General features: G+C 39.3%; 1 protein-coding gene across 1 annotated transcript in view; it reads left to right on the top strand.

Annotated features, from left to right (window-relative positions):
• The window catches only part of LOC126081476 (DLA class II histocompatibility antigen, DR-1 beta chain-like), a 221657-nt gene that overhangs the window by 151131 nt on the left and 58454 nt on the right, over positions 1-12072 (top strand). The gene's annotated exons all lie outside the window — the stretch shown is intronic.

The following is a 12072-nucleotide window of genomic DNA, read 5'->3' as shown; positions in this document are numbered from 1 at the left end:
TGAAGATTGTAGAAATGACAAATTTTCCCCCATTAGTTTATCACAATAAGAATAAAGACTATAAGAAGGTGATCCTATAATAGCGGTATATACAAGTAATATTATTAGTTAAAAGATATGACACTTCGTACAGATTGCATTCATATGTACTTTTTCATATCTATCATACAAAGTTATAAAAATCTGATTTTTAACATAAATAAAACATAACTTTGTTCCAAAAAAATTTCAATAGAAAAAGAATCCAAACACGGGCAAAAGTCATAAAGAGGCATTTTATTAAAAAGAATGAAAAGATAGTCAATGCCATCAACGATTAGAGAAATGCAGATTGAAAACATGGTACCACTAAACAGCTAAAAAAAAAAAAAAGCCCTGATAATGACAAATGGTGACGAGGGTGTGGAGAGACTGGATCACCCTCACACTAATGGTTGGAATATAACCTGTAAAGACACTCTGGAAAACAGCTTCTTAAAAAATAAAATACACTTACCATACAACCGAGCAATCACAATCCTGACATTTGTTCTTGAGAAATGAAAACTTCTATTCACACAAAAACCTCACATGAATGTTCACAGCAGTTTTATTTCTTGTTGTTTTTGTTAGGTGCCATTGAACAGGCCTGACTCATAGCGACCCTACGCACAACAGAACGAAACCCTGCCCTGCCCTGTGCCGTCCTCACAAACACTGTTACGCTTGAGCCTGTTGTTGCAGCCACTGTGTCAATACGTCTCACTGAGGGTCTTCTTTTTCGCTGATCCTCTACTTTACCAAGCAGGATGTCCTTTTCCCGAGACTGAGCTCTCCCGTTACATGTCCAAAGACTGTGACACGAAGTCCCGCCATCCTTAAGAGGATTCTGGTTGTACTTCTTCCAAGACCCATTTGTTCGTTCTTTTGGCGGTCCACGGTACTTTCAATATTCCTCCCCAGAACCACAATTCAAAGGCATCAATTCTTCTTTGCTTTTCCTTATTCATAGTCCAGCTGTTACAGCATGTGAGGCTATTTTACTTGTAATAGCCCCTAAATAGAAATAACTAAAATGCCCTTCAGTAGGTGAATAGGCAAATGAACCGTGGTACACGCATACCACGGGATACTACTCTGCAATAAAAAAACAACCAACTATTGATGCACGCAGAAGATTAGATAGACTCAAGGGAGTTTTACGGAGGGAAAAAGGCCAATCGCAACACATCACATACAGTAGGATTCCATTTATATAACACCCTCAGAATGAGAAAATTATAGGCGGAGAGCAGATTAGTGGTGGTCAGGTGTTAGGTGCGAGTGTGAGGAGGGCGGTGGTGTGACTACACAGGGGGAGCATGAGAGACCTGTGTGGGGAGGGGATAGTTCTGTGCTTGATTGTGGTGGTAGCTACACGAACTGCACGTGGAATAAAATGACATAAAACTACATACCCTCACTGCACCAATGTCAGTTTTCTGATTTTGATAAAGATTACAACCTTGGAAACCCTATGGGACAGTTCTACTCTGTCCTGTAGGGTCGCTATGAATCAGAATCAACTTGATGGCAAGGGGTATAACTGTTTGGAAAAACGGGAAGAGTTCACAGGATCTCTCTGTACCATCTTTGTAACTTCCCGTGAACCTCTAATTACTTCAAAATACAAGGTTTTAGTAAAGTGGCTTTCTGGCTAAAATGTCAAAGCACTGACAGCACCAAATGCTGGAAAGGCCGTGAAATAAAAGAACTGTCCTTCATTGCTAGTGGAAATGCAAACTGATCAGCTAGTTTGGAAGAGAGTCCAACGATTTTTTACAAAGCTAAGCAAATGCTTATCATATAATCCAGTAAATACCTTACTCCTAGGCATTCACCCAAATGAGCTGAAAACTTAAGCCCACAAAAAAACCTGCACACAAATGTTTATAGAAGTTTTATTCATAATTACCAAAACTTGGGAACAACCAAGATGTTCTTCAGTGGGTGAATGGATAAAAAATTTCATACACTGGAGTATTACCTAAGGATGAAATGAGCTATCAAGCAATGAAAGACATGGAAGAACCTTAAATGCAAATTATGAAGCAAAAGAAGCCAGTATGAAAAGCTACATACTCTGTGATTCCAACTATATGACATTGTGGTAAAGGCAAGGTTATAGAGAGAGCAAAAAGATCAACAGTGACTAGGATCCGGGGGGTGAAGGGGGGATTAATAGGTGGAGCCCAGGGCATTTTTAGGGCAGTGAAACTACTCTACATGATACTGCCATGCTGAACACAGGACATGATGTATTTGTCAAAACCCATAAGATTATACAACACAAAGAGGAAACCCAAACGGGAATTGTGGACTTCAGTAAGCAATAATGTATCAATATTGGTTCATCAGTTGTAACAAAGAGATCACACTAATGTGAGATGCTAATAACAGGAGAAACTGTGTGCAGTGTGTGTGTGTGTGTGGGTGGGGAGGGTTTGGATCTCTGTATTGTCCACAGAGGTCCTTGGGTGGTGTGAACAATTTGTGCTCGGATACTTACCAAAGGGTTGGCAGTTGAAATCAACTCAGCAGCATCACAGAAGAAAGGCATGGCCATCTACTTCCAAAAGGTCACAGGCGTTGAAAATCCTATGGAATGCAGTTCTATTCATGGGGTCTCCAAGGGACGAATCAACCTGATAATAATTTTGTTTTTTTGGTTTGTATTTTCCGTAGCATTTTTGTGTGAACCTGAAACTGTTCCGAAAAATAAAGTTTATTTAAAAAAAAAAAAAATTTTCCTACATGGGAGGATCTGGTTTAGTTTTTGCTTTTTTTTATTTCATGCTTGTCTAAGTTTTAGTGTATTCTCTATTGTACATCTATTCATTTTACAATGAGAAAAAAAGTAGCTACATAAATGAAACACCAGAGCGTGATGTGTCTCCATTTTTCTCAAGATTCTACTCTGAATCTCTAAACCAGAGGTACAGAAACTTGCTATTTACTGGTAAGGTCGTGCCCTCTGAAGTTGTGCTTGTTTTGTTTTGCTTCGCTCTGTTTTACAGGGCGGCTGAAAGTCAGAATCAACTAGATGGAAACGGTTGCTTTTTTCTTCTTTTTTTAATTTTAACACGAAGCTGCAGAAGTTTTGAAGAACACCAAAAATAATAATTTTTGCAACGTCGTTACTGCTAAGCATGGTATCTAACAGTTCTGTTTGCATATTCTGTTTTAATTCTCCCAATAGCTAAATGTAGTAAATATTAACATCAGTATTTTCATAAGAGGAGTCAGAGGCCAAGTTGTGGTAAGTTAAGTCCCAGGGAATGCACAGCCATTAAGTGATGGAGCCAAGCTGAAGTCCAAGTCTAACTCATTCCAGCAGCACGCAGTTGTCAGTCTACCACATTGTCATGGATAATTTACCTTTGTGGTTTGGGGTAGGTCCTGGTAACCATTTTAGACATCAGTATTCAGCTATTGTTTCATATTCAAATGAGCAACAGCTCACTGTGTCTCAAATATTCTTTCCTCTCTTTTTTATGCCATAGCCACCTCTTTTCACAGTTTCTGCACTCAAGGGAACATCTTCAAATATAAGATGGTTCCAAGAAATAAATTGGAATAGTCTGCTGGTGATGACACAAGCATCAGGGACTATGTCTAATGAAATGGATAATTCCAATTTTAGTGTCCAGTTCTTAAGTCTGAAATGGGTGATGTTGATATACATAAATCCTGGAACATATGTGGATCCTTCTCTCATTTCTCTCCCCACCTGACTTCGATCTTATCCTCATCACCTGTCTCCCCCATTGTCGGAGGTCAAAACATGGAGCCTGAGATTCGCTCTACTGAAGATCCAGGTATCTCATTGAATTGGAGGCTCAAGAACCAAAACCCATTTCTGAACCTATTGCTCAATAGAGATCCCCCAGCAAACAAACCACACTCTAGGGTTTTCCAGAAGACTGGACCACAGCAACTGGTTTGCCTATAGATACTCAGAATTATACCAAGTCCTAATGAAAATGGATATTTATGACTAATTCCAAAACTTAAAATATGCATTGAATATTCGGACATTTCGGGATGGAGGAATAACATATATTCCCAGCCTCTGTGAAGAACTGGATCAGACACTGAAAACTCCACCTAAGAGCTATCCAATAGTTTATAATATTCAGAAAAAAATTGGTTTTGAGAAACCTCAAGCAGTAAGTATACAAGAGGTGACCTTGTGAAATGTTCAGAAGATTCCGTGGCAGAGAAAGGATCCTATGGGGTCTATTCCAGATGCATTGCATGGTGGTAAAACAATGGTGGGAAGTGGAAGAACAAAGATACAGGAAGGGGTAATAGACGTAAGTCCAATAGATGCTAGAGTATGGCGATATCAGGGGAAGGCATCATCACTCATGGGGTGGATGTTAGAGCTGGAAAGTGCTGAAGAATGACTGTCTTCACAGAGGTGAACGAATGGAGTCCTGTTGACATCGTAAAGCTATTAAAGCAGAAAATTTGCGAAATCGTTAGGCGGAGCCAAGATGGCAGAGTAGACAGACACTTCCAGTGAGCCCTCTTTACCACAAAGACCTGAAAAAATAAGTGTAACGAGTATGTTCATGACAAGCTAGGAGCCCTGAGCATCAAAGGCAAGCTTAGAAAATGAACTGAGGGGCAGGTGGTGGAAGAGGCTGTTCAGAAGCGGAGAGGAGTTACCGGACCTGAATCGCAGGGAGCCCTCAGGCACCATTCCCAGAGCGGCGGTGGTGGGCTGGTACTAGCATTAGGCTGCAGTTTCCTCAGGGAGAAGCAGCCAGCCGCAGAGCCTACTCACATCTCCAGAACCAGAGAAGAACGGCCATCTCAGCAAAAGCTAAGTACTTGCGTATACTTTACTGTGCCCACACCCCCAAGCCTGCTTCAGTGGCTGAATTCCCTGGTCCTGAGATAGGCCCTGCTGAGCACCTAGAGCCATCTTCGCAGCCTTGGAGAAGGAATACATTTGCAATTGGGGAAAAGATAATTTGCCACCTCCACTAACCGGGGGAGCTCAGGACAGAAGTGGCTCCTGTCCAGGCAAAAATGGTCTGTGGACTTTGAGTACCTTTCCCCTCTGCATGGACCTGTGTGGGCCTATTTCAGAAGAATAGGCACTTGTTGGCCGACTCCAACTGTTCCAGCTGTGCAGCAGAGAGGTGGGTGTTCTTTGTTTGATATTGCTTTGCCTATTAAACACTGCCCTCACCTACCCTCATCAGGGGCCAAAGCTCCACTCAGGTCACTCAGTCACCCAAGAGAGGGGTACAAGGATAACTGGTTCCTCCCAGTCCTTACAACCAAAAACATTGGGTGTCCATGGCCCATCTGCAGAGCTCACCTACCTCTACACTCTAAGGAACAGGGACACGCTTTCCTCAGAGACATGTGGGGGATGATTCACAGCCCTCTGCCTTGTTCAGAGTGTGACCCCCGGCTGCAACCAGATACCGGTAGCTACACCAATCACCCGTGCCCCTCTAAGACTGTAGGACAGAGCCTGTACCACACACTTGATGATCAGCTACCTGGACAACTGAGCTGGATTCATAAAGAAACGTGAATGGTCTCCCAGACTGACATACATAACAGCTCTAGCCATCTGGGGACAGGATGTCAGAGCTCCAAAGTTGAAAATAATCCAGCTAGCTACTCAAACATCCCATTTAGGCATATCAAAACAAAACAAAGCAAGAAGGTATGACACAGTAAGCAAACATAAAATGAACTAATAAAATAACTTAGATGGCTCAGAGACAACATTCAATATCAAGTCACATAAAGAAATGGACCATGATCACCTCAACAAGCTCTCAAGACAAAGAACCCAGGGATCTTAAGATGAAAGTGCATTCCTGGAATTACCAGAGGCAGAATATAAAAGATTAATATCTAGAACCCTTCAAGACATCAGGAGGGAATTGAGGCAATAAGCAGAACGAGTAAAGGAACACACAGATAAAGTAATTGAAGAAATTAAAAAGATTATTCAGGAGTGTAATGAGAAATTTAATAAGCTGGAAAAATCCATAGGCAGACAGCAATCTGAAATTCAGAAGATTAACAATCAAATTACAGAAGTAGACAACTCAATAGAAAGTCAGAGAAGCAGATTTGAGCAAGTGGAAAGCAGAATTGGTGAAATGGAAAATAAAGGACTTGGCACTAATATGTTAGAAGAAAAATCAGATAAAAGAATTTTAAAAAAAACCCAAAGAAACCTTAAGAATCATGTAGGACTCTATCAAGAGAAATAACCTACGAGTGATTGGAGTACCAGAAGAAGGAGGGATAACAGAAAATACAGAGAGAATTGTTGAAGATTTGTTGGCAGAAAATTTCCCTGATATCGTGAAAGCTGAGAAGATATCTGTCCACGATGCTCATTGAACTCCCCATAAGGTAGATGTTAAAGAAATTCACCAAGACATATTATAATCAAGCTTGCCAACACCAAAGATAAAGAGAGAATTTTAAGAGGGGCTAGGGATAAACAAAAAGTCACCTACAAAGGAAAGCCAATAAGAATAAGCTTGGACTATTTGGCAGAAACCATGCAGGGAAGAAGGCAATGGGATGACTTATATAAAAAATGGAAGGAAAAAAATGGCCAGCCAAGAATCATATATCCAGCAAAGCTGTCTCTAAAATATGAAGGTGAAATTAGGACATTTCCAGATAAACAGAAGTTTAGGGAATTTATAAAAATGAAACCAAAACTACAAGAAACACTAAAGGGAGTTCTTTTTTAGAAAATCGGTAGTATCAGGTATCACCCCAAGACTAGAACACTGGGCAGAGCAATCAAAAGTTAAACGAGACAGGGAAATAAAAAAAATAAATCAAGACAAAAAAAAAAAAAAACGCTCAAAACAGGGAAACAGCGATGTTATTACATAAAAGGAGACAACACTAAAACAAAGAAGAGGGACTAAGAAATGTAGTCATAGATCTTCCATATGGAGAGAAAGATAAGGCGATATGAAGAAATAAATGTTAGGCTTAAATTTAGAAAAATAGGGGTAAATAATAAGGTAACCACAAAGGAGACAAACCATCCTACACATCAAAATCAAATACAAGAAAAAATAGAGACTGAGCAGAAACAAAATCAACAAAAACAAATATGAGGAAAGGACAATATATAAACGTAATCTACTCAGCACATAAAATTAAGCGGGAAGAAGAAACAGTCAACAACACACAAAAAAAGACATCAAAGTGATAGCACTAAATTCATACCTATCCATAATTAACCTGAATGTAAATGGGCTAAATGCACCAATAAAGAGACAAAGAGTGGAAGAATGGATTAAAAAACAAGATCCGTCTACATGCTGCCTACAAGAGACACACCTTAGACTTAGAGACACAAACAAACTAGAACTGGAAGGATGGAAAAAAGCTTATCAGGCAAACAACAATCAAAAAAGAGCAGGAGTGGCAATATTAATTTCTGACAAAATAGACTTTAAAGTTACATCCATCATAAAGAATAAGGAAGGGCACTATATAATTATTAAAGGGACAATATACCAAGAAGATATAACCATATTTAATATTTATGCACCCAATGACAAGGCTGCAAGATACATAAAACAAACTCGACCAGAATTGAAAAGCGAGATAGACAGCTCCACAATAATAAAAGGAGACTTCAACACACCACTTTCGGTGAACGACAGGACATGCGGAAAGAAGTTCAAGAAAGACATGGAAGATCTAAATGCCACGATCAACCAACCTGACATCATAGACATATACAGAACACTCCATCCAACAGCAACCAAGTATACTTTCTTTTCTAGTGCGTGTGGAACATTCTCTAGAATAGACCACATATTAGGTCATAAAGCAAGCCTTAGCAGAATCCAAAACGTTGAAATATTCCAAAGCGTCTTCTCTGACCATAAGGCCATAAAAGTGGAAATCAATAATAGAAAAAGCAGGGAAAAGAAATTAAACACTTTGAAACTGAACAATAAATACCCTGCTCAAAAAAGACTGGATTATAGAAGACATTAAGGATGGAATAAAGAAATTCAGAGAATCCAATGAGAATGAAAACACTTCCTACCAGAACCTTTGGGACACAGCGAAAGCAGTGTTCAGTGGTCAATTTATATCCATTAATGCACACATAAAAAAGAAGAAAGGGCCAAAATCAAAGAATTATCTCTAACTAGAACAAATAGAAAGAGAAGAAGAAAAGAAACCCTCAGGCACCAGAAGAAAACAAAGAATAAAAATTAGAGCAAAGGTGAATGAAATAGAAAACAGAAAAACAACTGAAAGAATAAACAAGACCAAAAGCTGGTTCTTTAAAAACAATCAACAAAACTGATATACCATTGGCCAAACAGACAAAAGAAAAACTGGAGAGGAAACAAATTACCCAAATAAGAAATGAGATTGGCGATATTACAACAGACTCAACTGAAATTAAAAGAATCATATCAGATTACTATGAAAAATTGTACTGTAACAAATTTGAAAACGTAGAAGAAATGGATGACTTCCTAGAAACACACTACCTACCTAAAGTAACACAAACAGAGGTACGACAACTAAATAGACCCATAACAAAAGAAGAGATTGAACAGGGAATCAAAAAACTCCCAACAAAAAAAAGCCCTGGCCCTGAAGGCTTCACTGCCGAGTTCTACCAAACTTTCAGAGAAGAGTTAATACCACTTCTACTAGAGGTATTTCAGAACATAGAAAAGGTTGGAATACTCCCAAACTCATTCTATGCAGCTACCATATCCCTGATACCAAAAACAGGTGAAGACAGCACAAAAAAAGAAAAAAACAGACCTATATCCCTCATGAACACAGATGTAAAAATCCTCAAAATTCTAGCCAATGGAATTCAACAACATATCAAAAAAAGAATTCACCATGACCAAGTGGGATTCATACCAGGTATGCAGGGATGGTTCAACATTAGAAAAACCATTAAAGTAATCCATCATATAAATGAAACAAAAGACAAGAATCACATGATTTTATCAATTGATGCAGAAAAGGCATTTGACAAAGTTCAACACCGATTCATGATAAAAACTCCCAGCAAAATAGGGATAAAAGGGCAATTCCTCAACATAATAAAGGGCGTTTATACAAAGCCAACAGGCAACATCATCCTAAATGGAGAGAGCCTGAAAGCATTCCCCTCGAGGTTGGAAACCAGACAAGGATGCCCGTTATCACCGCTCTTATTCAACATTGTGCTGGAGTTCCTAGCCAGAGATATTAGGCTAGATAAAGAAGTAAAGGGCATACAGATCGGCAGAGAAGAAGTCAAAGTATCTCTATTTGCAGATGACATGATCTTATACACAGCAAACCCTAAGGAATCCTCAAGAAAACTACTGAAACTAATAGAAGAGTTCAGCAGAGTATTCGAACACAAGAGAAACATGCAAAAATCAGAAGGATTCCTCTACACCAACAACAAGAACATTGAAGAGGAAATCGCCAAACCAATACCATTTACAGTAGTCCGGAAGAAGATAAAATATTAGGAATAAATCTTACCAGAGATGTAAAAGATTTATACAAAGAAAACTACAAACGCAACTACAAGAAACCAAAAGAGACATACGTAAGTGGAAAAACATACCTTGCTCATGGACAGGAAAACTTAACATTATAAAATCTTTCTACAAAAAGTGATCTATAGATTTAATGCAATTCTGATCCAAATTCCAACGACATTTTTTAATGAGATGGAGAAACAAATCACCAACTTCATATGGAAGGGAAAGAGGCCCCAGATAAATATAGCATTACTGAAAAAGAAGAACAAAGTGGAAGGCCTTACTCTACCTGATTTTAGAATGTATTATGCCGCCACAGTAGTCCAAACAGCCTGGTACTGGTACAACAGATATATAGACCGATGGAACAAAATTGAGAATCCAGACATAAATCCATCCACATAGGAGCGGTTGATATTTGACAAAGGCCCCAAAACAATTAAATGGGGAAAAGACAGTCTTTTTAACAAACTGTGCTGGCATAACTGGATAGCCATCTGCAAAAAAATGAAACAAGACCCATACCTCACTCCATGCACAAAAAGAAGCTCAAAATGGATCAAAGACCTAAACATAAAATCTAAAATGATAAAGATTATGGAGGAAAAAGTAGGGACAATGTTAGGAGCCCTAATACATGGCAAAAACTGTATACAAAACATTACTAACAACGCAGAAGAAAAACTAGATAAGTGGGAGCTCCTACAACTCAAACACCTATGCTCATCCAAAGACGTGACCAAAAGATTAAAAAGGTTACCTACAGACTGGGAAAAAGTTTTTAGCTATGATATTTCTGATCAGCGCCAGATCTCTAAAATCTACATGAAACTGCAAAAACTCAACTGCAAAAAGACAAATAACCCAATTAAAAAATGGGTAAAAGACATGAATAGACACTTCACTAAAGAAGACATTCAGGTAGCTAACAGATACATGAGGAAATGCTCACGATCATGAGCCATTAGAGAAATGCAAATCAGAACTACAATGAAATTTCATCTCACTCCAGCAAGGCTGGCGTTAATCCTAAAAACACAAAATAATAAATGTTGGAGAGGCTGTGGAGAGATTGGAACACTTGTACACTGCTGGTGGGAATGTAAAATGGTACAACCACTTTGGAAATTGACGTGGCACTTCCTTAAAAAGCTAGAAATAGAACTACCATACGATCTAGCAATCCCACTCCTTGAAATATATCCTAGAGAAATAAGATCCTTTACACAAACAGATATATACACACCCATATTTATTGCAGCACTGTTTACAACAGCAAAAAGATGGAAGCAACCAAGGTGCCCATCAACAGATAAATGCATAAATAAATTATGGTGTATTCACACAATGGAATATTACTCACCTATAGAGAGGAACCGGGAAGGCATTACGGTGAGTGGCATTAGTCAGGTGCAAAAGGACAAATCTTGTCTAAGACAACTATTACTATTATGAGAACTCGAGAAATCTTTTAAACAGAGAAGAAAATATTCTTTGATGGTTACGACAGTGGAGAGGGAGGGAGGGTGGGAGAGGGGTATCCCCTAATTAGATAAAAAAAAAGAATTACTTTAGTTAACGGGCAAGACAACACACGATACAGGCAAGGTCAGCACAAGTGGACAAAGCCAAAACCAAAGAAGATTCCTGAACAAACTGAAAGCTTTGAAGGCCAGTGTAGCAGGGGCACGGGTTTCAGGACCATGGTTTCAGGGGACATCTAAGTCAATTGGCATAATGAAATGTATTAAGAAAACATTCTGCATCCCACTTTGGAAAGTGTTGTCTGGGGTCTGAAATACTAGCAAGCGGCCATCTAAGATGGATCAATTGGTCTCAACCCACCTGGATCGAAGGAGAATGAAGAACACCAAGGAAACAAGGTAATTATGAGCTCAAGAGATAGGAAGGGCCCCATAAACCAGTGACTACATCAGCCTGAGACCAGAAGAACTAGATGGTGTTGGGCTACAACTGATGACTGTCCTGACAGGGAACACAACAGAGGACCTCTGAGGGAGCAGGAGAGCAGTGGGATGCAGACGCCAAATTCTTGTAAAAAGACCAGACTTAATGGTCTGACTGAGACTAGAAGAACACCAGTGGTAATGCCCCCAGACCTTCTGTTGGCCCATAAAAGGAACCATTCCTGAAGCCACCTATTCAGACAGGGATTGGACTGGACAATGGGTTGGAGAGGGACGCTGGTTAGGAGTGAGCTTCTTGGATCAGGCGGACACTTAAGGCTTTGTTGACATCTCCTGCCTAGAGGGGAGATGAGAGAGTGGAGGGTATTAGAAGCTGGCGAAATGGACACTAAAAGAGAGTGGAGGAAGAGAGCGGGCTGTCTCATTATGAGGAGAGCAATTGGGAGTACGTAGGAAGGTGTGCATAAGTTTTTGTGTGAGAGACTGACTTGATTTGTAAACTTTCACTTAAAGCACAATAAATATTAAAAAAAAATAATGAAATTTCAAATCAGAAAAAAAAAAAGCAGAAATTTCTTCATTGATCTTCT

Source organism: Elephas maximus, chromosome 1 (genome assembly GCF_024166365.1).
Source record: "Elephas maximus indicus isolate mEleMax1 chromosome 1, mEleMax1 primary haplotype, whole genome shotgun sequence".
In the NCBI taxonomy this organism is placed as follows: domain Eukaryota; kingdom Metazoa; phylum Chordata; class Mammalia; order Proboscidea; family Elephantidae; genus Elephas; species Elephas maximus.
Note: the sequence above shows the minus strand (reverse complement) of the source record. Positions and strands in the feature narration are given on the sequence as shown.